The sequence below is a fragment of the Bubalus bubalis genome, chromosome 19 (assembly GCF_019923935.1).
Source record: "Bubalus bubalis isolate 160015118507 breed Murrah chromosome 19, NDDB_SH_1, whole genome shotgun sequence".
In the NCBI taxonomy this organism is placed as follows: domain Eukaryota; kingdom Metazoa; phylum Chordata; class Mammalia; order Artiodactyla; family Bovidae; genus Bubalus; species Bubalus bubalis.
In genome coordinates this window covers 41,511,894-41,538,265 of record NC_059175.1, presented here as the reverse complement: position 1 = coordinate 41,538,265, position 26,372 = coordinate 41,511,894, and the positions used below count along the sequence as shown (strand labels likewise).

Here is a 26,372-nt window from a genome sequence, read left to right as displayed (position 1 = left end):
CCAGATCGTATCTTTCTGGCTTGCTGATGAGAATGTCATATGCATTCAAATGCTTTCCTGAAATTAAGATATTGTACAGATGTGGTCAAATTTTAATTCTCAGCACATACACACCCTAAACTGAGCTTAGGCACAGAATTGGTGGGGGAAGAGGGAATATTTATTTGCATTATGCTTAAAATCATGGATTTCCTTTAAACAGCATTGATTTGCACATCATAAATTACATACCAGATGGAAGGAGCAGAGAGAGTTAGAAGAAAACTGGAAGTGGAGAAAGCAATCAGAAGGAAAAAAGGGAGCCCTTCTGAAATTATTATTAGAAGATTATTCAATTTGAACCTAATTCCCATAAAATTTATCAGATATGGAGATGCCACATAAAAGTATGCTAATGAATCCACCAGGACTACCACCTCCTGGCAGAAGAGAGGGGAAAGGGAAGTGGGGAGGAGCTAACATTCACTGGAACCCTTAGAATATATTGTAAGGCAGTCACTTTCTCTTATAGACTTTTGATGCACTTGGCTTTACTAAAATCATCAGCCTAACTTGCTTTGACCCAGGAATTGCAATATTTTGAGGACTGGCTTGCAAAAGCTTGTTCTTACTGGGCACATGTACTGTTCTCTTAATGTCCATTGTCACTGTTAGTTGCAATGCCCATCCTTCCTTGAGATATCCTTTATCCTGGGGTCTTGTTTCCTTCCAGTATTTCCAAAGGAGGCATGTCTCTGGGTTTGCTGTTGTGCCAACCTGAAGGAAGCAACTGGGGGTGATTTCAGGGTGGGTGATTATGATCAGTACTTACCATGTGCTCTGTGGGCTGCTTCCAAGAGTGGGCAGATGTCCAGGAGAGCCTGGACATGGGTTGGCCCCTCCCAGGCTCTCATTACCCTTTCCAGTGGCAATAATGATACTGAGAACTGAAGCTTTCTTTTGCCTGCTCCTTTTTAATTAATTGCTTTGAATTCTACCAGATTTGTCCATTGAAGAACTGTGGGACACCCAGGAAGTGAACCATAGCTTAGAGACACAGGGGTGGGGAGCCAGACTCGGGGAAAGATTCTGGCATGAACCCCATGGGTTGGGGTGGAGTGTGTGTGCCTGTGTGGCACGCAGCTTCAGGCTGTAGGGAGATTTGTGCCTTTCGACCACAGGAGGTCCCCAGATCTGTCTTTCCTCCTGGGAGCTCCAGCCTGGATCCCTTCCCAAGCCAGGTGAAAACGTGTTTTGAGCAGAAGTTCCTTGATGGTTTGAGGTTTGGCACAGCGATGCTTTTCGTTTTCAACAAGTGTTCCAAGTGGGAAAAAGGAATAGAACACAATTGAAGTTTTGAAAAGCAACCTCTTCACGCAATGAAATGTGGGTCGACCCCATCCCCCTCCACAGGCCCTCACCCTTGCTCTAAGAAAAGCAAACACTGTTTTCCTGTCTTATTTGTATTCCCATTAATTTAAGACAGGAAGCCCTCAGTGGGTGTGATGTAAACAATTCAGCCTCGTGGGTCGGGCTTCCTCATCAGTTTGCAGCTGGAGAGATGTCTGCACGGCCGGAGCCCATTCATGCCTCTCCCGGGGATGGCTCGTTGACTGAACCCCGCAGAAGGCGGGAGGGGCGCGGGAGCCCGAGAAGGTATAAAGGAAATGCTTCAGTTGTGCAGTCACCGGCGATTGTAATTCAGCAGTGGTAAATTTGGTTTCTCCAGCAGAAAGAATCTCACTGCAGCTTTCTGGAAAGTTGCCTGCTAGATTGCCCAGTGCGATGGTTGTTGATTCTGGTGTGGGGCTCCCCCTCACCTCACCCCACCCCACCCCCAGTAAGGACCCATGCTGCCGCCGATTATGAAACGGAGCGGTTATGAAATGAATTGATGTCGGGGAGCTGGAGCTCCTCGCGGCGGTTGGAGGGAGAACTTTTGACCGGGCGAGGGTTATCTGGGTGGGGCGTTTTTCTCCTCAGACCTGCTCCCAGTTACCGCTGGAAGCTCCGGAGCAAGTTGACATAAACAAAAGGTGTCTGCATCAGAAACCCCAGACTCCCCGAATTCTCCCCGGTGTGGTTTCCTTTTCCGACTGGGAGGGGGTGGGGGTGGGGGGAGTGACCGGGGAAGGGGTTCTGGAATGCCGTGGAGTTTTGACAAGTGAGCCAGGGGAGTGACGAGGCGAGCCGGGATTCCATTACAGTCTTTTTCAAAGCCTCCCAAGCCGGGCTGGTGGAGGGGGATCCTCCCGCAGACCTGCCGCGCTCGGAGCGGGGCGCTCGGGGCTCCCCGCGGGAACAGTGCTCCGGAAGGGCCGTCGGGGGGTGCGCAGGGGGCTGGCTTCCCGGGCGGGGCGCGCGCGCTGAGCGGCCCCGCCCCGCCCCGCCCGCGCCCAGCAGGTGATTAGGCTCCGGCTCGGCCCCGGGGCGTGCGAGCCCCGCCCGGGAGCGAGGATTACCCGGGGCCGGCTGCTCCCGACCGAACCTCAGCCGAAGACGTCGAGAGGAGACCCCCCGCCCCGCGAAGGTGACTTCAGAACTGGAGGTAGGAATCTGCTTTAGCAGACAAAAACCTCAGGCGTCCCCCATCCGACCCTGCTTTGGGGTGCCGACTGAGGCTGCCTGCGGGGGTGTGGAAATTGAGCCCCAACCTCCTCCGAGAAACACCCGCCGCCGCCGAACTGCCGCGGCGCTCATCTCGCAGACCCCTTGGGTGTCTTGTTTTTGATTTGGGGGATTTGCGTGTTTACGGATGGTTTGTGCTCCTTGGGAGGAGTACCCGACGAGGAACTGGTTTGTCAATTACTAGACGGAAGGAGGCGCCCTGAGTGTGTGTATATGTGTGTGTGTGAGCGGCGGGGTGGAGGGGAACGAGGGACAAGTCCGGGGGTCTCCAGAGCCAAGATCCTGACAGTCACCGCGGAAAAGCTGTGCTGTTGAAGTCCAGGAAGGGAGAGAGGGTGTCCAGCAACCAGGCATCTGTTAACGCTGCCCTCATCCCCCTGCTTCTCGCTACGGCCAGCAGGGAATGAGTCTGGGTACAGCATAGCTGCCGCTCCTGCCAGCAGGAACTGTTTATGATCCCTCAAGTGCTTATAATCGCCTTTGGGGACAGATCTTCACCCTGAACTACTAAACAGTCTGCTTGGACGACTCCCCCACCCCTAATTCACAACATGTTTTGATTGTCTCATCCACAAATCAAAGGTTTTAAAGATGAGGGCTTTTGGGAAAGAGAATGACATTTTCTGTCCTGTCGCAACTCTCTTGTAAGCAGTTTGTAAACACTAGGAGTGAAATTAAGTCAAATTTTGTCTGATGAGATGGGGTTGGTAAAGAGGAGGGAACTACAGCCGTCACCCTGGGAACCACTTGTGGGAAGAATAGATTTCTGTGAATGTAAATAGTAAATGCTTTTCGTAAAAATAGGTCAGGCTGAGTTTTATATCATAAAGGGGATGGCATAAACTCTAATGGAGAAGTATCTTTAAACACACATAAAATACAGTACTTTCAGCCTTTAGCCTTTGCATTCCTGTACTGTTTTGCAACTGTACATTGACTTTGCAGATGAATTGAAAAGGTACAAGGGGATCTGCCTTTGTGCTTATTCGCTGTTGTGTCAGACTCCTTTCGACCCCATGGACTATAGTCCACCAGGCTCCTCTGTCCATGGATTTTGCAGGCAGGAATATTGGAGCAGGTTGCCATTTCCTACTCCAGGGGATCTTCCTGACCCAGGGATCAAACCTGTGTCTCCTGCATTGGCAGGCGGATTCTTTACCACTGAGCCACATGGAAGGCTCCACAAGGGATTTTCTCTACCACGGTATGCTAATCTGGCAGTTAATCTCACTAACCTGTAGAAGGCCACAGCGCTCTTCTTTTACTGAGGTGTTAACAAGGCCCACCTACAGTTAATTGCTTTCAGGGCTGCTGGTCAAACCCTTTGTCCCTCCTGTACTGCCTCTGGGATCCACAGGTAGGTGGGCTTTAGGAAACCAGGCCTGTGCCAGGCTCTAAAAAAAAAAGAGTCCTCAGAGACTGCTACACAGAGAAGAAACAGAAATAGGATGTACCAGGTAAACTGATGGGGAAACCAGCGTGGACTCAGGGTTTCACGCTTGCCCACGCCCTTTCAGCCTTGAGCTCTGTGAGCTGGTGCAGCTGAGCTTAATTGTCTGAGGAGATAAGAGTCAACCTCTTCTAACCCATGGGGGAAGGAAGACAGCCTGCCTGAAGAGCAGCAGGGTGTCCCCAAACCGCCTTTCTGCTTGCCTTCTTTATTCTGTAAATTGACCAACTACATGCTTGACCCACACAGCTCCCTTTAATCCCGTATTCCTACTAATCTCAATAACTCAGGCAGGTCACACTCAGGAATTCTTTCCTTGAAGGGGAAGAGTGACCCCATTCCTGCCTGTTTCGTGGGCCATCAGGTTCTTGTCCCACCTGCTTTGCCAGGTGCTCAGCCTTTGCTGCCTTTAGCATCAACTCTTCTTTCTCTGTCTCTCAGAGGTTTCACCAAATACCTCTGCAGTTTAGAGAAGCAGGTTCTCCTGATCTCTGCCTGGGATTTCGTTCTGGAATCTGATTCATTGCCTGACCTTCCTTTCTTTCCTTATCAAAGCTCTTCACAGACATAATTGTAAAGCCATATATTTCTAGAAGGCTTATACATAGAAACAGCAGTTGTTTGACCCACCCCTCACCAACCTTAGCTTCTGTGCCCCAGAGACAAGAGCTTCAACTTTGCCCATGTTTCTAAATAGTAGGCGTGTCCCGTTCCACCTGGCTCCTCCCTCTGGCTGAGCCTTCTGGTCTCCTTCACTCTGGAGTTGCTGCCAGAGGCACAGCTCTCATCCTGGAATTCCTTATCACAGCAGGGATTCATTTGCTCTTCATGTGACATCCCTTGTTTTTTAGACCCACGTCTTCCTTCTTTGCTTCTTTCTGCTCTCTTGCTGGTAACATCTTCTAGTAGTTCTGAGAAAGACTGCCTGGGAAATAAGTTTTTTGAGATCTTCGAAGTTAGATTAATAGTTTACTAGGGGTATGAACTCTGTGTTGGAAGTCTGTTCCTGAACTTGGAATGCTTTGTTCTTCCAGGTTCAGTATTGCCATTGAGATGTCTGTCATTCTAACTCCTGATGCTTTGAATATAATCATTTCCCCTTCTCTGATTTTCTTGTCTTTGTAATGTCCTTTCCCTCTGTAATGAAATCTCATTCAGTACACCTTGCTGTGTCTTTTTTTTTTTTTCCATCAATTTACTTGGCTTTCAGTGGACCTTCTCAATCTGAAAATCATGTCCTTCGGTTCTGAACTGTTCTATGGAATATTAAAAAAAGCGATTTCTGTCCTCTTCTGGAACACATATTAAGTTGAAATGGGGCCCTCATACATTGAATCTCTAATTTTCTTAATTTTTTCCTATGTTTTCTCCTTTTTAAAAAAAGTTCTACTTCTGGGATATTTCCTCATTTTACCTTCCAACCCATGTATTGAATTCCCATGTCTGTCATCAAATTTCTTATTTCCAAGAGCTCTTTAAAAATCTCAAATTTTCTTTTTATAATCTCCTGTTCTCGTTTCATAGATGAAAAGCTTTTCAACCCTCAACTCTCGTCAAGGATCACAGTGGCAGTTTCTTTGAAGTGTCCCTCTGTTCCCTGTGCTGTTTGTTTTCCTCTGATTTCCTCTTAGTTTTTGTTTTGGAATCTGTTGCATGTTAAAGGCTTTGCTCAGATGTCTGAGGATCCTGGAACTGACTGCTGAGAAGTTAACTGGAAGGTCTGCACGCCTGATGGAGCTGACACCCAGGATCAGCTCCACCTTACCAAGAAGGAACACTAGAACAGTGTTTTAGAACCTGGAACAATTCCTGGCATACAGTAAACTTTCCATTTAAGTTGCCCAAGTATTTGAATGATGTTGGGTCTTGCTAGGGTTCAGGTAGTAGTGATTACGAAGAGCGCCCCAGGTGAGTCCACATACGCGGCCAGCCGTAGGATTATCCTGCTGAGGGATTTTATTGGAGGATTCCCACCTGGTGGAAGGGCATTCCCTCAAAGGAAACTGAAGAGAAATCCCCATGCCGAGGGGAATTGCTGGCTGCTGTACTCTATTAGCCAGACTCAGATGGAGACCAGAAAGCCAGCATTTGGTATGGAACCTTCTCCCATTTCCCTGTTTGTAAGCATACCCCTTCTCTGAGCTACATTGAAGTGACTCTGAGTCACAGTCATTCTGATTCAGCAGAGCAAACAGGTTGCAGAATGCAGGCAGTCACTTTGGAGCCGGGGTGAGAGAGGAGACCCAGGGTCTGACAGCTTCTGGCACAGACTCACAGCCAGCTCTCCTGATTTGGGGCCCCTGACCCCCTCAGTGCCTGGTGTCCCAAATTCCAGAGACCCTGGAGCTCTGCTTATGGGCTTCCCATCCTTCTGCGCTAGGTTTCGGCTTTCTTCCGTCTGCTAAGTCAGTTACCTTGGGTTAGACCACTTTACAGCTTCCAAAATTTTGTTGCATTGTTTCTTCTTTTTATCCTTAAGAGTTTAGCAAACCTGTCCTGCCCCGCCCAGTTTAAAAAACTTTTCTCTCATTTCAATCCATCACAGTTTACTGGCAAGTGACTCTCCCTTCTCCTCTTAGTTCTTTTGTTTTTACACCCCTCTGCTGCGGGTGCCCCCTTGGGACAGAATACTAATAGGCCACGATGTACTGTCAGCTCAGCAGTGATCATCAAAGATGTCCAGGCTCTGGATAGAGTGGTTCTTGGGCATTTATACCAGATATGTTAGCATCTTCTCTATCAGGTCAGTGATTCTTCTTCTTGGTATGTGTGGAGCATAAGGCAGAAGCATTTCTGAATGGGTTTGATGCTGTGGCTTACCAGAATTCTATCTTTGAGAATAACTGTAGAGCATGCTAACTCCTGAAATACATTCACGTTCATTTCTTCCTTTGGTCCTGGCCAGAAGCCTGTTGCAGGCTCGGTGGTCATATGGACCTGGTAGCATCTGATATGTGAGATGATTCGTTGACTTCATTTGTGGTACCTCCATCCCACACCCCAGGGATGCGTATAGGAAAGAGTATGTGATCCAGGTCTGGGCAGTGAGGTGTGAAGAGATGTCTCTTGCGGAGCTTCTTGCAGGAGGTGTGCTCATTACCAAAACAAAAGACACACAGAACAAACGAACCTTTTGCTTTCTTGGCGCGTTGCTGTCTAGAACTACTGGAGGCATCTTGCGGCCAGCCTTAGAAGAGAGCAGATCCCTGAGTGTCCTCAAGAAGCACCATATTTCTCCACGCTTCCCATCCTGTGAGATGATGAATTTCCTCCTTGTTCAAGCCGTTTGGAATCGGGGTTTGGTATCATTTGCTGCCAAGCTAACACAGGTGGATATTGATCTACATGCCGTCTCATTTCCAAAAGGAGTTAAGCACACCCTGGGCTCACCTTACGGAAGATCTGAGCTGCCTGTTTCCTCATTCCGATTCCAGGGAGGATTCTTCTCTACTCTGGTGATTTCCAGGCAGATGAAAGTAATTTTATTCTCTCTTCCAACTTCAAAGGAAAGAATAACCAATGAGACAGTTGGAGGGGAAAAGAGGATTCCTTTGCTTTGGAGATTGCTACCCAATCCCAGCCAGAGAACTTTTTGGGGCTGTCACAGAAATGAAGACTGTTCTTAAAATCGCGAGGTCACGAGGACACCCCACGTACTGCAGCCTGTGACAAGCCAAGCGCTTATTACCACTCACCCCTGCAGTGGTTGGGACAGGCAGGCCTGTTTGCACACTTGGTATCATTTCCTCTGTCTTCCACCCTTTGTCTTTTGTGCATCCCAGACTTGGGGAAGCTTGTAAGATGAAATAAACTCCGGAAGTGCTCAGTGGAATGCAGGAAAAAGTAGACGGACTGTTCCAGTTTTCTCCAGTCTGACTCAAGTGCAATGACTCTCTTCTCTTTTTATGAACAGGAGGCCCTCCTGATCTCTTCCATTCCCAGTTCAATGTTAGCCTGAAGGGAAGGCTTTGATTGCCCTTAGCATTATACCATCATGTTCCTGTTTGTATCTACATCCCTCACCAAACCAAGACTGTAAGGATGGGCACTTCATATTGTGCCACGCACTATTACAAGCTTTACACTATGAACTTAACCTCAACTTAACCTCAATGATCCTATGGGGAGGGTACCATTATTATTCCTGTTTTACAGTGGAGATGACGTGAGGCACACGGTATTTTAGGGAAATTGCTCAAGGTTGTCCAGCTTTTCAGGAGTGAAGCAGAGATTCAGACGTTGGCAGTCTGGTTCTGTGCTATATAACATGTATGCTTCATGCTAATAATTCATCATTACAGCTGGAACACCCTTACACCATCTGTAGTATACAATAGCGATTCAGCTGTTACTGTGAGTGAATAAATGCAAGGATTTTTCATGTCATTCCTGACTCATTAATTTTAATAACAGCATATTTCCCCATCAAGTTAAAGCACCGTGATTTGTGTAACTTGTTTCCCCAGGATTGGACATGTAAGTAGTATGGTCTAGGATATCTGAGACTGAGGTTGTCCTGAGAAATTTCAGACACGCGGTCCCTAATTGGGAAGTGACCATGAGACATCTTTTAACCCTTCTCTTCCTCTGCCGTCCCTGCACACATTACTCTCCCCACCCTCTGCCACCCTGAGGAGCAATCCTGATCCTCATCCCAGCACCAGGTTCCCGTTACCATCACTGCAACTCTGCACAAAAGCAGATGGCATTACAGAGACTTCAGTACGCCACACTTCCAGAACTTTCTCCGAGGGTCTCTGGTAAAGGTTATCAGTTGGCAGGGAGTTGACGTTTGAACTGCAGATCTCTGAAATGGCGCCTGCCAAGTGCCGTTTTCCAGGTGGTTTCTCATAACGTGTCGTTTTGCGCTTTTGAATCCAGAGATAATGCATCCGACTCTTTCATTTGTTTTTTAAGACTTTTGGCTGACCTCTGGGATTCTTGTTTTAATTGCCAAATGATAGAAAATATAAATGGAAAAATGTGTTCGTGTGCAAACTTGGGACTTGATCTTTGGAAATTGGGGGTGGGTGAGGGTAGAGGGTTAAGGAAAATTTAAACAATTTTGTCTGGTCAGTGGATGCCGTAACTTCCTTGTAAACAAAAGTAAACACACACGTGTCAATATGAGCATTTTGTAGAAACTATTTGCAATTTAAAGAGTTTCTGTTTGTACACATTTACTTGAGGTTTGTTAGAAGACTTTGTTTAGATTAGGGGACTGCCCTGAGGGTCTAGTGGTTGAGACTTGGCACTGCTAATGCAGGGGGTGCAGGTTCGATCCCTGGTCAGGGAACTAAGGTCCCACATGCCATGTGGCATGGCTGCTGCTGCTAAGTCGCTTCAGTCGTGTACAACTCTCTGCGACCCCAGAGACGGCAGCCCACCAGGGTCCGCCATCCCTGGGATTCTCCAGGCAAGAGTACTGGAGTGGGTTGCCATTCCCTTCTCTGGTGGCATAGCTAAAAAAGATTTTAAAAATTAGATTAATCATATGGTGAGATCCTTTGGTAGGATAAATCTTTTTTTTTCTGGACTTTTTTCTTTTTTTACATTAGAGATGTATTTGGGACAAGTGGTGGCTCAGATGGTAAAGAATCCGACTGCAATGCAGGAGAGTCAGGTTTAATCCCTGGGTCAGGAAGATCCTCTGTAGAAGGGCATGGCAACCCACTCCAGTATTCTTGCCTGGAGACTCCCCATAGACAGAGGAGACTGCAGGCTACAGTCCCTGGGGTCGCACAGAGTCGGACACGACTGAGCGACTAACATGTTTGCTTTCACTTTTAATACATCTCCAGTGTCTATGCAGGTGGGCATGTGTGTGTGCGTGCATGTTCTCTTTCCTCCCTCAGGTCATTTTCTGCCTTCCTTTGGACCAAGAGTGTTGGGGTATTTATCCTCCTCACTGCTCTCCCCTCAGCCTTGCCAAGGTCCTGACAATGGCTTATTTCTTCTGAACTCTTACAGACAGCTTGGGCTCTTGACCCCAGCTCACACTATTTCCTCCCCTTGCCCCTCAGACGTGTAGGTGGTAATAGTTTCCCAGCTATTGCCAGCTTCTAGGTGCTTCACCCTCCTGCAAATATTCCCTGTATATAACTTTCTCGAGTTCAACCCTTTTGAGTGTCTCTTTGGCTTTCTGCTGGGAACCCAGACTGACATCATCCATATGGCTACCTCTTCTCATAGAACATCATGAGTGTCATTTCTGGCTCTAAAATACCGGTTGCATTTACTTGAGCACATCTGAATTTGAATCATGTCCTGTCCTGTCCAAGAGTTGTCATCTTATTCTTGTGTCTCTTCTGTCTTTTCTATTAGATGGTGAGGGACAGGGGACTGCATTATCCTGCCTTCTCCCTATAATGTCGGGTACATATAGTGGTAACAACAGTTGGCAACTCTTGAAGTAAGATAATATACATACAGGTGTGCATGTAGGTATGTAGTATATTTGTGTGCATCTGTTGCTCACTTGTGTTCGACTCTTTACGGTCCTATAGACTGTATAGCCTACTAGGCTCTTCTGTCCATGGGATTTTCCAGGCAAGAATACTGGAATGGGTTGCCATTTCCCAGTCCAGAGGATCTTCCTGACCCAGGGATCAAACCTGCATTTTTTACTTCTGCATTGGCAGTCAAGTTCTTTACCACTAGCACCACCTGGGAAGCCCCATGTGGTATGTATGTGGGTATAATATGTCTGTGACTGTTTTTTTTTTTTAAATACCCTTTAGGTTTATCTTGATCAACAATGGCTCATTTTTTTATAAAGTGAACAATGACCAGGGACCAATAGGCAACTCATTATGCTAGGTATTCGCATTAATGCATTTTCAGAGTTCATAATGTTTCTCAAAGGGGGGTTCATCAAGAGCTGAAATTACAGAATTTTCAAACTAAAAGGAATCTCAGAGTATATCTTCCTCAGTTTCATCCTTTTTAGGTGACGCTCAGGCTGAGTGGTTCAGTGCCTTGTTCTGGGCCACAGATGGTATGAACGATGCCAGAACTTGGTGCTCTTGACTCTTCCCAGGGTTGCATTCAACCAGCCCTCTCCAGGTCAGTCTGCCTGGTCACTCATAGGTGCTCTCTGGTAAAACTAACCTCCACCAGGTGCCCCTTAGAAAGCCTTTCTGCTGTCCCTTATTGCTTCCCTCTGTGTTGCAAATGCAAACCAGATAGTCACGCTCTGAGCTCATGAAAGGGCCTAATAGGATGCAGACGGTGGATTCTAACCCAGGCTCCAACCTTGGCCCCACGTGTAGACAACTGGGGGAATACTTGGACCAACCCACAGCCACTCTTGGCCATCTCCCTTCACCAACTTTAAGCTTTGGAGCAACATTTTATGCGGGCGTACGAGGTGCTGGGGTTGGGTTGGGCGAGTGAGTTATAAGTTTTGCAGTTATTGGAGCCAGAGTCCCAGGCCTCATCCGTGGGAGATGAGATCTCGGAGTCAGGCTCAGCTGCTTGCAGAGGGCGTTTGCTGACGGGCGCTGCTCCTGTGATGATGGCCTTTCGTGAGTCCATTTAGCACAAGGACAAGAGTATAAGGGGCCCTATAAAATAAAAAATCTTTGGCTCCACTAAATCACACTTAAAGTTGGTTTAAGATGGGTTAAGAAGAACCCTTTCTTTGATGAACAGAAACAAAGTAGATTGGTCTAGGTCTGCATGTGACAAGATGAATGTCAGTAATTAGTGTTTCTTTCTCTGTGTGTTACATTTTCTCCCATATGCAAATCAGCTGGAGGCTGATAAATTGCTATACCTCACCTGTAAGACTTAGGTTCAGGAAGATGAGGAAAGGAGATGCAGGGGATGGTGCCTTTACTGAGTGCCTGCTGCTTGTCAGGCTTTGTCCTGGCAGCTTTAACAAAAAAGATTTCACTTCCAGAAAGCTGTGTCATGCTCATTTTGTAGATGTGAAAACTGAGGCTCACAGCTCAGTGACATACCCAGAAGTACATAAGTAGGATGAGGTGCTATATCACCTCAGTTCTGACTCTACAAATACACCTTGTCAGAGGAGGAATGCCGTTCTAAACCCAGCTGGCACGCATTCTTGCTAAATGACTCTGGGGAGCATTAGTTTCTCTGCCTTGGTTTTCTCAACTGTAAAGTGGGGATAGTATATGTTGATCCCTCCCAGGTTGGTGATAAGGATCGAGGTAATGCACAGGAGGAGTTCATCTCCGTGCCGGGCATGTGAAAGCCCTTCATGCAGCTTGCTCCCAGGCCCCCGGAGCTGGGTTTGCTGCTTCTCCTTTCAGGATGTGCTTTGTCAACTGTTATCTCTCAACTTCCCTGAGTTGTTTCCTCAGTTATAAAACTAGGCTTGGGTTAAAGGTCAGTTTTCTGAATTGAGAAAAACCAAGGAGAAGGAGACAAATCCCTATCTATCCTATCCTATCCTATCCTATCTATCCTATCCTATCCTATCTATCCTATCCTATCCTATCCTACCTATCCTATATATCCCTATCTATCTTGTTACAAACTTCTGAAAGTGCTGGGTCTATGTATTGTTGTCATTGTTGACTCGTTTCAACTCTTTGTGACCCCAGGGACTGCAGCACGCCAGGCTTCTCTGTCTTTCGTCATCTCCCAAAGTTTACTCAAACTCATGTCCATTGAGTCGGTTATCCCATGCAGCCATCTCGTCCTCTGTCACCCTCTTCTCCAGCGTTTCCCAGCATCTTTTCCAGTGAGCTGGCTCTTCGCATCAGGTGGCCAGAGTATTGGAGCTCCAGTCCTTCCAGTGTATTACTTTGGGATAAACCTGTCCAAGTCTACCGGAGAGAATCTAGGCTTGGTCAGCTGCCTTGGAGGTAGCTTTTCTGAATCAGCCAAATTCCAGCAACACTCTCTCCAGCTAACCCTGAGTTCCTAACAGGTTTTCCTCTTTTGTTACTCTGTCCTCCTTGTAAAGAAAAGCTCTGTTGCTTTCAACTACATTATACAGAGTAGTCTCTGAACACATCTTCACTTCTGGGTCACCAACTGTGTGTGTGTGTATGGTGGGGGACCACCAGCTGGGTGTCCTCCAGTTCAGTGCTGTTCTGATGCTGTCTACCCGGAGGTGGCATCAGATCTCACAAGTTAAGGGCTCAGTCCACTAAGACTGTCCCCCGCACCCCACTACCCATGCTCCAGATGGCAGTCAGAAGTCCAAGTTTCACCTGTGTTTCTGACTGACTATAAATAGGTTTCCACAACCACTCCTATTAATAGGGTTAATTAATCAGGTTTGATTAATTTGCTAGAGCATCTCATGGAGCTCAAGAAACAGTTTACTTACTGGATTACTGGTTTGTTATAAAAAGGACACAACGTGGGGAGATGCATAGCGCGCATGCAAGATTTGGGGAAAGGACATGGCGTCTCCAGGTGTTCACCAACCTGGAAGTTCTGTGAACCCATCCATTTGGGGTTTTTTGGGGAGGGGTCATTACATAGGCACAATTGAAATCATTGGCCGTTGATGATTGAACTCAGTTTCCAATGCCTCTGCCTTCCCCAGAGGTCAAGGGGGTGGGGTGGGATGAACAGTTCCAACCTTCTAATCATGCCTGCCACACGCCCCCACCCCTGCAACCAGCATCCATCCTTAAGGACTTTGCAGAAGTCACCACATTATCATCAGCTCAGATATGATTGAAAGGGACTTGCGGGGAGCTTCCCTGCTGGCTCAGTGGTTAAGAATCCTCCTGTCAATAAAGGAGACATGGGTTTGATCACTGATCCGGGAAGATCCCATAAGCTATGGGGCCACTAAGCCTGTAGGTCAGAACTGCTGAGCCCGGGCTCGACAACAAGAGAAGCCACTGCAACGAGGAGCCCGTGCACCGCAACTAGAGAGTAGCCTGTGCTTGCTGCAACTAGAGAAAAGCCCACACAGCAGCAAAGATGCAGCACAGCCAAAAGTAAATAAATAATCAATTTTTAAAAAAGGAAGAGACTTGTTATAAAGATACTCATTTTACTTTGATTGCTCTGGAACTATTTCCAGGACTGAATAGAATATTTAAAATTCCCCTATGACTCATGTAGGGAATTTCAAGGGTTTTAGGAGTGCTGTGTCAGGAACGGTGGGCAAAGACTAAATATTTTTTACTCTAAGTCACAGTATCACACTGTCGGTAGAGATTTATCATTGTTATCTTTTTTCCCCTCTTCCTTCACCCATCCCCTTTGCACCAACACCTTGTACAGCTTGCAGCATTGCGCCTTGTTCCTTCCACTCCAGTCACTGAAATAGGTAACCTGTGGGGGCCCACTTATGCTCCCAAGGTATTGAGGCCTTTCTTCAGAATGTTCCAGAAAATTCTCTCCTACATGCAGGCTTCCCTGGCTCCCTTTGCCTTTGGCAGTGCTGCTGCTGCTGCTGCAAAGTTGCTTCAGTCGTGTCCGACTCTGTGCGACCCCATAGACGGCAGCCCACCAGGCTCCCCCATCCTGGGATTCTCCAGGCAAGAACACTGGAGTGGGTTGCCATTTCCTTCTCCAATGCATGAAAGTGAAAAGTGAAAGTGAAGTCGCTCAGTCATGTCCGACTCTTAGCGACCCCATGGACTGCAGCCTATCAGGCTGCTCCGCCCATGGGATTTTCCAGGCAAGAGGACTGGAAAAGTGACGGGGTGCCACCGCCTTCTCCATTGGCAGTGCTAGAGCTGAGCTTAGTGTCTTGCTGCTGGGGCCTCTAAGGGTCTCACCTGCTTCAGAAGCTTCAGGGGGTGTCTGGGAGGAATCGTGACCACAGAGCTGCCCAGGCATCTCCCGGTTGCAGATTGCTCTCCTGCCACTCTCTTTTTTTAGTGTTTATTTTATTTATTTGTTAAGCCGGATCTTAGCTGTGGTACAAGGGATCTTTAGTGGTGACATGCATGCTTAGTCTGTCAGTCGTGTCCGACTCTTTGCAACCCCATGGACTTAGCCTGCCAGTCTCCCCTATCCATGGGATTTCCCAGCTAGAATACTAGAGTGGGTTGCCATTTCCTCCTCCAGGAGATCTTCCCGACCCAGGGGTCGAACCTGTCTCTCCTGCATTGCAGGTGTATTCTTTACTCCCTGAGCCATCAGGGAGCCCACAGAGGCATGCGAACTCTTGTGGCATGTGTAATCTAATTCCCTGACCAGGGATTGAACCCGGGCATGGAGCCCGAGTCTTAGCCATTGGACCACCAGAGAAGTCTCTCTCTTGCCACTCGTACAGGCTTCACACTGCAACTGCAAAAATTATTTTTAAAAGAAGACAGAACAGAAAACTAGTGGCCTCCCAGCCTGGCTCATGTGGCAGGACCCATCTGTCCTGTGGCAGAGATACATGTTTCTGGGTCTTCTAGACTCCGCCTTTTGGATTCCCCTGGAGTCCCCAGCTCTACTTGAAAAAGTCCAGGTGTAACTCTGTACCTTGCTACCATGGCTGCTCTGCTGAGGAAGAAAGACAGATTGGGGGCAGTGAGGGAAATGAAGCTATAGAGTTTACCTCATTGAGCCCAAGTCAAATATAAAGCATGGTCGCTGCATTCCCCCCCCTCCAAAAAAAAAGCTTATCATCAGAAATGAGGAAATTTATATTTAAGTCTTTACAGCTTCTCACATGCTCATGGAAAGATCTCACAATTATTTTGAACATCAAAGTGTTATTTAGGGAATACACATTAGCCTCAAATGACCTTCATCAGTGCTGATTTTGGATGCTTTGTAGAGGTCAACCAAGGAAATCATATTATAAAAAAGGTTAAAAAAAAAAACTCGAGTAATATTCCTGGGCATCTGACCTCACAGTAACAAGTGTTGGATTTCTTTGTAAACAAGACTTTTAAAGATCATTTAAAAATGGAACGAGTCAAGAACATTATCCAAATAACTGACATGAAAGTGAAGGGGATATGGTTTGGAAAACTCAAAAAAGTAGCTGTAATCACAGGCTTGGGTGTAAAAAGACCACTGAAGATTGAATAAATGTTTTCATGATGTGTGAGAGTCAGAAGTGGGAAGAAACCAGAAATATTTCTAAATTAGTATTAGCTTATTCTGTTTACATAGTATTTGTGTATGTGGTATTTTTGCACATATAAGTATGTGTATTGCTATATTAATATCTTACATTGTTTATACAAATGTTTTAAACATTACTTTTTAGTATCTTAGATACAATTTTGCATTTAATGACATAGAGTCTATCATTTATATTTATCTAACCGAAAATCTAACATTATCTAACCCTTGAATTTTTTCAGCTATCTTCTGATTGGGACAGTGGTGTGTGTGTGCTAAGTCACTTCAGTCATGTCCAACTCTTTGCGACCCTATGGACTATAGCCCACCAGGCATTTCTGTCCGTGGAATTCTCCAGGCAAGAATAATAGAGTGGGTTGCCATCCCCTCCTCCAAGGGATCTTCCCAACTTAGGGATGGAACCCATGTCTTATGTCTACTGCACTGGCGGGCGAACTCTTTACCCCTAGCGCCACCTGGGACAAGAGGGGATTGCTTATATTTGGGCTCGCCTCATGATTCCACTGAGATGGCTCTGTTCTCCTCTAACTCTACAGGATATGCAAATTGATGTCAAGAAGTTTTTTAATAACGTGTGTGGTTGTCACCTTGAATTATTGCTTCAGTAAGTCCATTCTTGTTTCTTACTTGAACTTTCTTGGTTTGCAGGTGCCAAACCAAAATAAATAAAAAATGATCAGAAACACAGAACACTAAATGGCTCAAATGTATTTTATCTAAAATCAGTAAGAGATCTAAACTGAGCAAAGGGGTATATTTAGGGGTTCTTTTATAGCCTTATATCCGGACTTTGCTGGTGGGTCAGCAGTAGAGAATCTGCCTGCCAATGCAGGAGACGTCAGTTCGATCCGTAGGCTGGGAAGATCCCCTGGAGAAGGAAATGGCAACCCACTCCAGTGTTCTTGCATGGGAAATCCCATGGACCGAGGAGCCTCGTGGACTATAGACTGCTGCTGCTGCTGCTAAGTCGCTTCAGTTGTGTCCAACCCTGTGTGACCCCATAGACGGCAGCCCACCAGGCTCCCCCGTCCCTGGGATTCTCCAGGCAAGAACACTGGAGTGGGTTGCCATTTCCTTCTCCAATGCAGGAAAGTGAAAAGTGAAAGTGAAGTTGCTTAGTCGTGTCCAACTCTTAGCGACCCCATGGACTGCAGCTTACCAGGCTCCTCTGTCCATGGGATTTTCCAGGCAAGAGTACTGGAGTGAGGTGCCATTTCCTTCTCCAGGACTATAGACTATGGGTCTCAAAAGAGTCGGACAAAACTTAACAACTAAACAACAATAGCAACATGCCCTTACATCCAGGCATACATGGTGTCTGAGTAGATTATGAGGAGTGTGGACTGTGTATGAAGCTAGAGCACTTGACCCTGTTGATCATAGCGTGAGCAGAGGTCCATCCATGGAGAAGCAGTCTGCAGAGAGCGGTCAGTCTTGGGCAGTCTGTCAATTTGTGTTTTTGGTGAAACAAACAAGGAGAATTCTCAGGAAATATCACAGGTACAGGAAGGCCAGACCTCACTCCTCTGACCCCTCTTCTTCCTTCATGTAAGAGTGTGGACATGTGTCCTCCCCAGGAGTACCTGGTGAACAAGTAATCACAGGCCAATGGGGATGTGTCAACTCTGGAAAACCACAGCTCCAGCAAGAAGCCATCTTACTGAAGACCTTTATCTTCTTGTGAGATCTATTTTCCTAGAAAACATACCCAAGATGTATTTAATCCCAAGATGTCCATCTGAACTGGCCTGTCATTATTCCCTGTCACCCCTAAAGCATGACTTTCTACCCTTTTGAGTGTTATAGAAACTGTGGACCGTTTCAGTTCAGAAACTATTTTGTTGTTATTAGTCGCTCAGTCATGTCCGACTCTTTGTGACCCCACGGACTGCAGCATGCATGGCTTCCATGTCCATCAACTCCCAGAGTTTGCTCAAACTCATGTCCATTGAGTCAGTGATGCCATCCAACCATTTCATCCTCTGTCATTCCCTTCTCCTCCTGCCTTCAATCTTTCCCAGCATCAGGGTCTTTTCCAGTGAGCCGGCTCTTCGCATCAGGTGGCCACAGTATTGGAGCTTCAGCTTTAGCACCAGTCCTTCCAACGAATATTCAGGGTTGACTGCCTTTAGGACTGACTGGTTTGATCGCCTTGCAGTCCAAGGGACTCTCAATAGTCTTCTCCAACACCACAGTTCAAGAGCATCAATTCTTTGGCGCTCAGCCTTCTTTCTGGTCCAACTCTCATTCTGTATAAGACATGTCATGAGAAACCATGGCTGCCCCCAAAACTTGCAGTGTTGGTATTAGTCAGCATTCTCCAGAGAAACAGAGTACAGAGGAAATACACATGTTCAGAGAGAGGAAGAGAAGGATTTGGTGCATGCACTTGTGGGGGTTGACAAGTCAAAACCCTGGAAGATGAGCCAGCAGGCTGCAAGTTTAGGCAGAGTTTGTGTCTCAATCTTGAGGACAGCCCTCTTCTGGGAAACCTCAGCCTCTTGTACTGCCTTCAACTGACTAGATGGCCAGTCTCCATCCCAATATGAGTAATCTTCATGAGAAGTCCGCTGATTTACATATTTAAACATAATTCAAATTTTAGGTGTGATTTAGTATTTAATCACACATAAAAAAGACCCTCACAGCAACATCTAGTGTTTGACCAAACATCTGGGCAACATAGCCCAGCCAAGTCGACACATAAAATTAAGCATTACAGTTGAAATTGATAAGTGGATTTATTTGTCTGCCGCATTTTTATTCTGTGTTTTGAATAATAAGACTATAGATAATCAAGAAACTACTTTGTGTTGATATGTTAACAAAGAAGATCTAGATTTAACATTTGAGAGTTCTTCCTTAAAGAATTTATCATGTCATTTTCTGTATCTTTAGCAAAAACATCCATATTCCCACTGCTCAGATTTAATTGCCATAGTGTTTTGCCATATTTGCTTTAAAAAAAAAAAAAAAGCTTATTTATTTATTGGCTGTGCTGGGTCTTTGCCACTGCACTCGGGCTTTCTCTAGTTGGAGAGAGCAGGGGTCACTCTCTAGTTGTGGTGCGTGGGCTTCTCATATAAGTGGTTTCTCTTGCTGTGGAGCTCAGGCTGTGGGGCATTCGGGCTTCAGTAGTTGTGGTACATGGGCCCAGCTGCTTCATGACACATGGGATCCTCCCAGACCAGGGATTGAACCAGTGTCCCCTACACTGCAAGGCAGATTCTTAACCACTGGACCACCAGGGAAGCACTGGGAAGCACCTGACATTTACTTTTAAGGATTTTTCTTAGACAAAAAACTAGTTGTAACTTAAATTCCCCCCCACCTTGTGTTTCAGTGCATCTCCTTCCAGCCTAGCTTTTCGATTTTTAAATAACTATATTTATAGATACACCCATGCATCCTTATCTGTGTTTTAATTTACGTAAGTGGTATCATATTGCATCTTGCTTTCTGTACTCTCTGTTTTTTTCTATTTTGAGATCTGGCTCTGTTAATGCTTCCCTAATAGCTCAGTTGGTAAAGAATGTGCCTGCAATGCAGGAGACCCCGGTTTGATTCCTGGGTTGGAAAGATCCACTGGAGAAGGGGTAGGCTACCCACTCCAGTATTCTTGGGCTTCTCTCTGTTTTATCAGCTGGTAAAGAATCCACCTGCAGTGCGGGAGACCTGAGTTCAATCTGTGTTAATGGAGTCATATCTTTCAACTGACTTTCCTGTTTTGAGACAATTCTCTGCCTCCCCTATATTTCTTTCCAGTAATTTCCATATCTTTTTTTTTTTTTGGCTTTCATGTGGAAAATATATGCTTTGATCTTTACCTCACTCTAAGGAGAAAAACAAATTGAAGATGGGTTAAAAATAAATTTCAACTGGATTGCAGATGGAGCACAGTGATTAGCTTGCTCTTACCCCATGTATATCATACAGTCTTTAAAAATATGTACACTGGTCTCAGGACTCTTTATTCCATTCTGATCATTTGTCTATTCCTGCATCAATACCACACTGTCTTAATTACTGTAGTTTTCTAATGTGTTTTAATATCTGATAATACAGTTTACCATCTTTGTATTTTTCGAAATTCTTATTCTTATGCATGCCTGCTAAGTCCCTTGAGTCGTATCTGACTCTGCGACCCTATGGACTGTAGCCTGCCCGGCTCTTCTGTCCATGGGGATTCTCCAAGCAAGAATACTGGAGTGGGTTGCCATGCCCTCCTCCAGGGGATCTTCCCGACCCAGGGATCGAACCCATGTCTCTTATGTCTCCTGTATTGGCAGATGGGTTCTTCACCATTAGCGCCACCTGAGAAGCCTTTACTCCTATATTTTCCCATATAATTATTAAACTGTTTTTCAAGTTTCTTAAAATTCTTGTTGAGATAATTTTGGAATTTCAATGAAATTATTAATTGGGTAATATTGACATCTTGAAAATGTTATCTTTCTCTCAAGTAAAAGGAGTTTAGTTCCTCCCTTAATCTAAATCTTCCTTTCTATCTTTTAATGAAGTTTTAGAAATTCTTACTAAAGTTGCTTTTTAGATTTATGCCTCTCTGCTTTGTAGTTTGGCTTGCCATGGAAGCCAATTTTTTCTTCTTTTTATATCCTGGTTACTGCTGGTATAAAGGAATGCTATTGATCTTTGAATTTTGATTTTTGTTTCCAGCAGTCTTGCAACATCCTTCTATCAATTTTGATTGTTTGAAGGTTGGTCTTGATAACTCTTAAAAACAAAAAAAAAGAAAAACTGACTTCAAGTCCTTACTAACGTTTTAAATTGTACACTTGATAATTACAATGACCCAAAGCTCCCTGAGTATAATGTAGTGCAGAGAGCCTTAACTCTGGGTTTGGGCTACGTGCCAGGGGACATAAAGGTGAAAAACAGATAGTTGGGCACCAGTTCTGGGTGACAACCAGGTATGGATTCAAATTCATTTCTTAACAAAACTTCAATGTACAGTGTATGCAGCTTTTCAGACCATTGAATTCTGATACCAGACTTCCAACAGTTATTTAAAGCTGTTTTATCACATCTGAACATCCTTGGATGTTTTGTGTGCCTCAGATTTCTTTAAAATGGATGTAACAGCAATAAGTAAATAATTAATGGAGGTAATAGTAATATATAGTCATGGAGGTTATGAGGTTTCAATGAATTATGATGTGTTGCTGACCCAGTCTAAGCTTTCAATAACTGTTAACTATTACTATGAGATATCCTTACTGTGGTTTTAAAAAAACATTTAATTTTATTTATTTGGCTGTGCCGGGTCTCAGCTGCGGCACACAGGATCTTTGATCTTTGTTGAGGAATGCCGGTTCTTTTAGTTGTGGCGTTTGAACTCTGAGTTGCAGCATGTGGGCTCAAGTTCCCTGACCAGGGATCGAACCTGGGCCCCCTCAACTGGGAGCGTGGAGTCCCAGTCACTGGGCCACAGGGGGCAGTCCCCTTACTGGTTTTCTGACTTTAGGTGTTTTGGAATCTGATATGTAGCATAGGATTGTTATTAGTTCAGACTGACTAGTGCTTTATCAGAAAGTTGACCTTTTCTCTTTCATCGTTTGTTTTGAAGTACTATGCGCTTTATAATCATATCGCTTCTGGTAAGATCATGCCTAGGATGATAATGCAGATCAAAAGGCAGGTGGTTTCATGAAATTTGCTTTACACACCGTGCTGCTTAAAGGTCTGTTTTTGTTAATGAGGATGTCATCTAGGGCTCTAGCGCTCGTGTCCTGATAACAGGCTAGACTGGAATCCAGAGATTTGAAGTGGTTTTTGCTTTAATTTTTGAGATATGGCAGAAAATACCAATGACTATGATTCACAAGATCTACAAGACCCCAGAACCTCACGTGTTCAGACTGCTCAGGTGGTAACAAGTCTGGGTGCCTAGGCAAGCATCTCTGGATGCCTTCTCCAGTCGCTGGAGGTGCTCTCTGGCCCATGCCTTGGTCCTGAACAAAGAGCTCCATACTTTCTCAGGGTCTCCATGAACCATCCTGAAAGTGAAAGTGTTAGTCACACAGTCATGTCTGACTCTTTGCGACCCCATAGGGTAAGTATTAGAGCCCACCAGGTGCCTCTGTCCATGCAATTCTCTAGGCAAGAATACTGAAGTGAGTTGCCATTCCCTTCTCCAGGGAATCTTCCTGACCCAGGGATCAAACTTGGGTCTCCTGCATTATAGGTGGATTCTGTACTGTCTGAGCCACCAGGGAAGCCTGTCCTGGCTTGCTAGAATGTTGCTTTAAAGCCTTGTTCTATTTTTCTGGCCCTCAGAAGAACACAAGATAATTTCAAGACTTTGAATGGCACATCTTGCTCTGAGGTTTCTGGACCTCTTAAGTAACCTTGGCTTATGCTGGAATTTGGAGGAAAATGACTGGATCTTGTGTTCAAGTATCTACTCTGGCACACCCCACCCTTGGCTGCCTGTGACTGCATAGATGGGGCACTGTGCATTGAGGAAGGCAGGTGGTAGTTGGACCACGAGGTCCATGCAGTCATGCACTGGGGGTGACCACCCATTTGTACTCTAAGCCCTGTTGCAAAGTGCTCAGGTTGGTGTTAAAAATTGAAGTTTCTCCTCATGTGTGACCCAGCACATTGTTCTTAACGCTGTGTGTCTTTAGAGAACGAGGCTGGAATTGAGAGCAACTCCAGTTGTTCTGAAAGCTTTTTTCTGGGTCTCTTCTTAGCAGGAGAGGAAGACCTTCCAGTGTTCTTAAGAAAAGTCAAATTGATTTCTGTGAGAGGCAGGCTTGTTTTGTTGACCTGCGAGTGTTTCATACCCCATTTCTATTGTCATCTCTTCCCCTTTTCTTCTAGCCTAGGCAAATACTCAGAGAGCTATAAGGATTGGGGATTCTTTTCTTTTCAAAGCAGATTTGTAAATGCTTTTCTGCTTAACATTTCTCTTTATCTTCAGTATCTTTGTTAAATAAAGAAGAAAAAAAATTTTTTTTTCCTGAGATGAAGAGAAAGGTGCCTTTAGTGGCCAGACTGCTCTGTGTGTGATTCAAGCCCTGGATCTGATTTCAATTCTGCTAAAAATGGGCTTCTGAGACTGCTCACACTTCCTCCAGCAGTGCCTGATTTTAAAAGACCAGAGTAATGCTGGACATTTTATATTAAATCTGTGAGGCTTTGTTGTGCTTTGGGCAATTTGAAGATGCAGATTTTTCTGTTACTGTTGTTGTTCAGTCGCATCCAACTCTTCACGACCGCATGGACTGCAGCACGCCAGGCCTCCCTGTCCTTCATTGTCTCCCAGAGTTTGTTCAAACTCATGTCCATTGAGTCGATGATGCCATCCGACCAGCTCATTATGATTTCTGTTATTATTTACATATTTTCGAATGTGTCAGAATTCTGGGACACACGAATTGCCTGTGTGTCCACATTCTGTTCTACGATACCCGGCATCACTGCTTCAGGAACCATCTGTATCAGTGGATAGGAAGCAAGCATTTTCAAAATTCCATGAACAGAACGTTAGCTCTTTTTAGCTTTTCCAGAGTGGCTTTAGCCCATATCCTCATTTGCAAAGATCAAAGTCTGATCTGTTAGGACCCTGTTTTGATTGGCTATAGGGCATTCGTAGCTCTGTAACTAAATACCAATGTATGAAATGGTTATTGTTCCCTGGAGGGGTGGGCCTGGGCCAGAACACATTCTTGGTGATTGCAGGGGAGCAAATGGAAGCTGTGACTGCCCCTGCAGCCAATCCGAGTAAACACGAGCGCCTCCAACCACAGACACAGAGGTGGGAGGTGGCCGCTGGCTGTGCTTTGGGACTGGGATTTCTAACCGGCAGGCTGGCATTTAACTGAAGACTCTCCATCATCCTTTCCCTCTGCAGTTGGTCTCGGAGTTCTACGACCTCCGTCTAATATTCACCATGATGACTGGATTCGACTTGCTCTGTAAATGTGCTGTTCTCTTAGTAATGAATTTTTAATAACTCTGGCTCATCTCATCTCATGTCCTCGTATTTAAAAGTGTTTAGTCCAAATTCTGGGAAAAATGGAAAGCAAAAGGAGAAGGGGCGGCACAGGACGAGATGGTTAGAGAGCATCATCTACTCAAGGGACATGAATTTGAGCAAACTCTGGGAGATACTGGAGGACAGAGGAGCCTGGCATGCTGAACTCAGTGGGGTTGCAAACAGTTGGACAGGACTTAGCGACTGAATAGCTAGTCAAACTCTGTCCACTCATCTGGGCATACAAACACCCATCCTAAAAGTTGACTCCTCTGCAGAACACCTTAACTGATAAACTCCAGTGACTGCATGTGTGTGGCATTAAGCTAAGCAACAGACGTGCATTGACACCAAGCCTCTGAAAACCTGAAACATGCAGGGCCTATAGTTGTGTCCACTTTACAGAGCAGAGACCTGACTTGGGTCCCACAGATGCTTAATCTCCCTGAGTTCCCACAGTTGGTAGTTAGCACTTAGCAGGTGAGAAAAAAGACTTAAGAGTGGAACTCAGCTGATTCAAAATGCCTTCATCTCTGGGGAGATTTTTACAAAGGGACCTTCAAGTGCCTGACGTTCTAGAAAACACAAACATAACAACCAGAAGCCCAAAGAATTAAGGGGAAGGAGGAAAAGGGTGGGCCTGTGTTTCCAATGGTACTGCTCTCAATTATTCCATTTGATTATTGAGATCTTGAGGTTCCTTCCTGCATCCCACTTTGTAGGCCACCTGCTAATGGGTAACTATTCTCTTAGAGGTTACATTGATAAATGCAGTTGGAAAAAAAAAAAAAAAAAGGATCATTTTCTGCTTGTTTTTAGCTTAGAGAATAGTTTGGGAGGTAAATGTTTGTTGAGGCTTATAATTTGACAGGCCCAGTTCTGGATCTTTGAGACAGACAGACAAGAATTCCTGTTTTCATTTAGTTTCTGTTCTTGTGGGGAGAGACAGGAAGTTAACATAGAAATACATAACTAGAAAGCAGTGGTAAGTTTTTTTTTAATCCATTTTTGAGTGGAAATATCTGTTTATTTTATTGGCATTTGACACTCTCTTTCTGGGCTGGGAGAAAAGTACATGAATCAGATACCAAAGAGCTAGTTTTGTTGTCAGGTCACATTGGAATTAATTTACCTTCTATAATTTAAAGACTGTGCTGGGTTCAGAGAAACAGAATGAAGACCTCAGTTCTGGTCTGTTTGGTTAGGAAGCCTTGTACTTGTCCCTCCAGCACCTCTTCTCCTGGATTTCTCCATCTGTTGCACAAGGGAATTGGACTGAACCTGTGGTTTCAAGCTGTGTTCTTGGAAGCATCCTTCAGAACCTCAGAATCAGGATGGAGGAGCTGGCGGGACCTTAGGAGTCCAGAGCAGTTCTCCTGTTGCCTGTCTGCTTTCAGGGATTCCCCTGGACTGGAGTAAGGATTCTATTGCAGTGTAAACAGTTTAGAAGCCATTGTTTCTTTTAAAAATACAATTTTCATATGCATTTTTAATTAAGCTTTTTATTTTGTGTTGGACTAGAGCTGATTAACAATGTTGTGATAGTTTCAGGTAGACAACAAAGGAACTCAGCCATTCATATATATGTATCCATTCTCCCCCAAACTCCCTCTCATCCAGGTGGAAGCCATTGTTTTGTTTATGGAAAACTACCTTGTTTGTGGGAAAATGCCATAAGCAAAGTTTTTAAAAGACTGAGAGAGAGGTACAAAACAGAACAGTCAATGGATTAATAGAATATGTAAAAATCTATAAATTCATGAAGAAAAAGAAGCAAATGACCCAAAAGAAAAATGGGCAGAGTTTATGAAATGGTGATGCTAAAGCTGAAACTCCAGTACTTTGGCCACCTCATGTGAAGAGTTGACTCATTGGAAGAAACTCTGATGCTGGGAGGGATTGGGGGCAGGAGGAGAAGGGGACGACAGAGGAGGAGATGGTTGGATGGCATCACTGACTCGATGGACGTGAGTTTGAGTGAACTCCGGGAGTTGGTGATGGACAGGAAGGCCTGGCGTGCTGCGATTCATGGGGTTGCAAAGAGCCGGACATGACTGAACAACTGAACTGAACTGAACTCACAAAAAAGAAAATGCAAACGGCCAATAAACATAAGACAAAATGTTTGATCTCTCAGAGAAATGCAAATTAAAGCGGTGGGATTCCCCCCCCCCCCCCCCAATACTGCTCACCATCAAGTCTGGACAAAACCAGGGTTAAGGTTAAGTTGAGTAAGTCTTGCTCAGTCATGTCCGACTCTTGGCAACCCTGTGGACTGTGTCC

At 45.3% G+C, this 26,372-nt stretch overlaps 1 protein-coding gene and 1 long non-coding RNA gene across 2 annotated transcripts in view; both read left to right on the top strand.

Annotated features, from left to right (window-relative positions):
- The window catches only part of PDZD2 (PDZ domain containing 2), a gene marked incomplete in the record, with an annotated part of 385,834 nt that overhangs the window by 188,475 nt on the left and 170,987 nt on the right, over positions 1–26,372 (top strand).
- Positions 14,598–16,766, top strand: LOC123465175. Its single transcript, XR_006640310.1, has 2 exons — positions 14,598–15,461; positions 16,309–16,766. It is a non-coding gene; the product is annotated as an uncharacterized LOC123465175 (long non-coding RNA).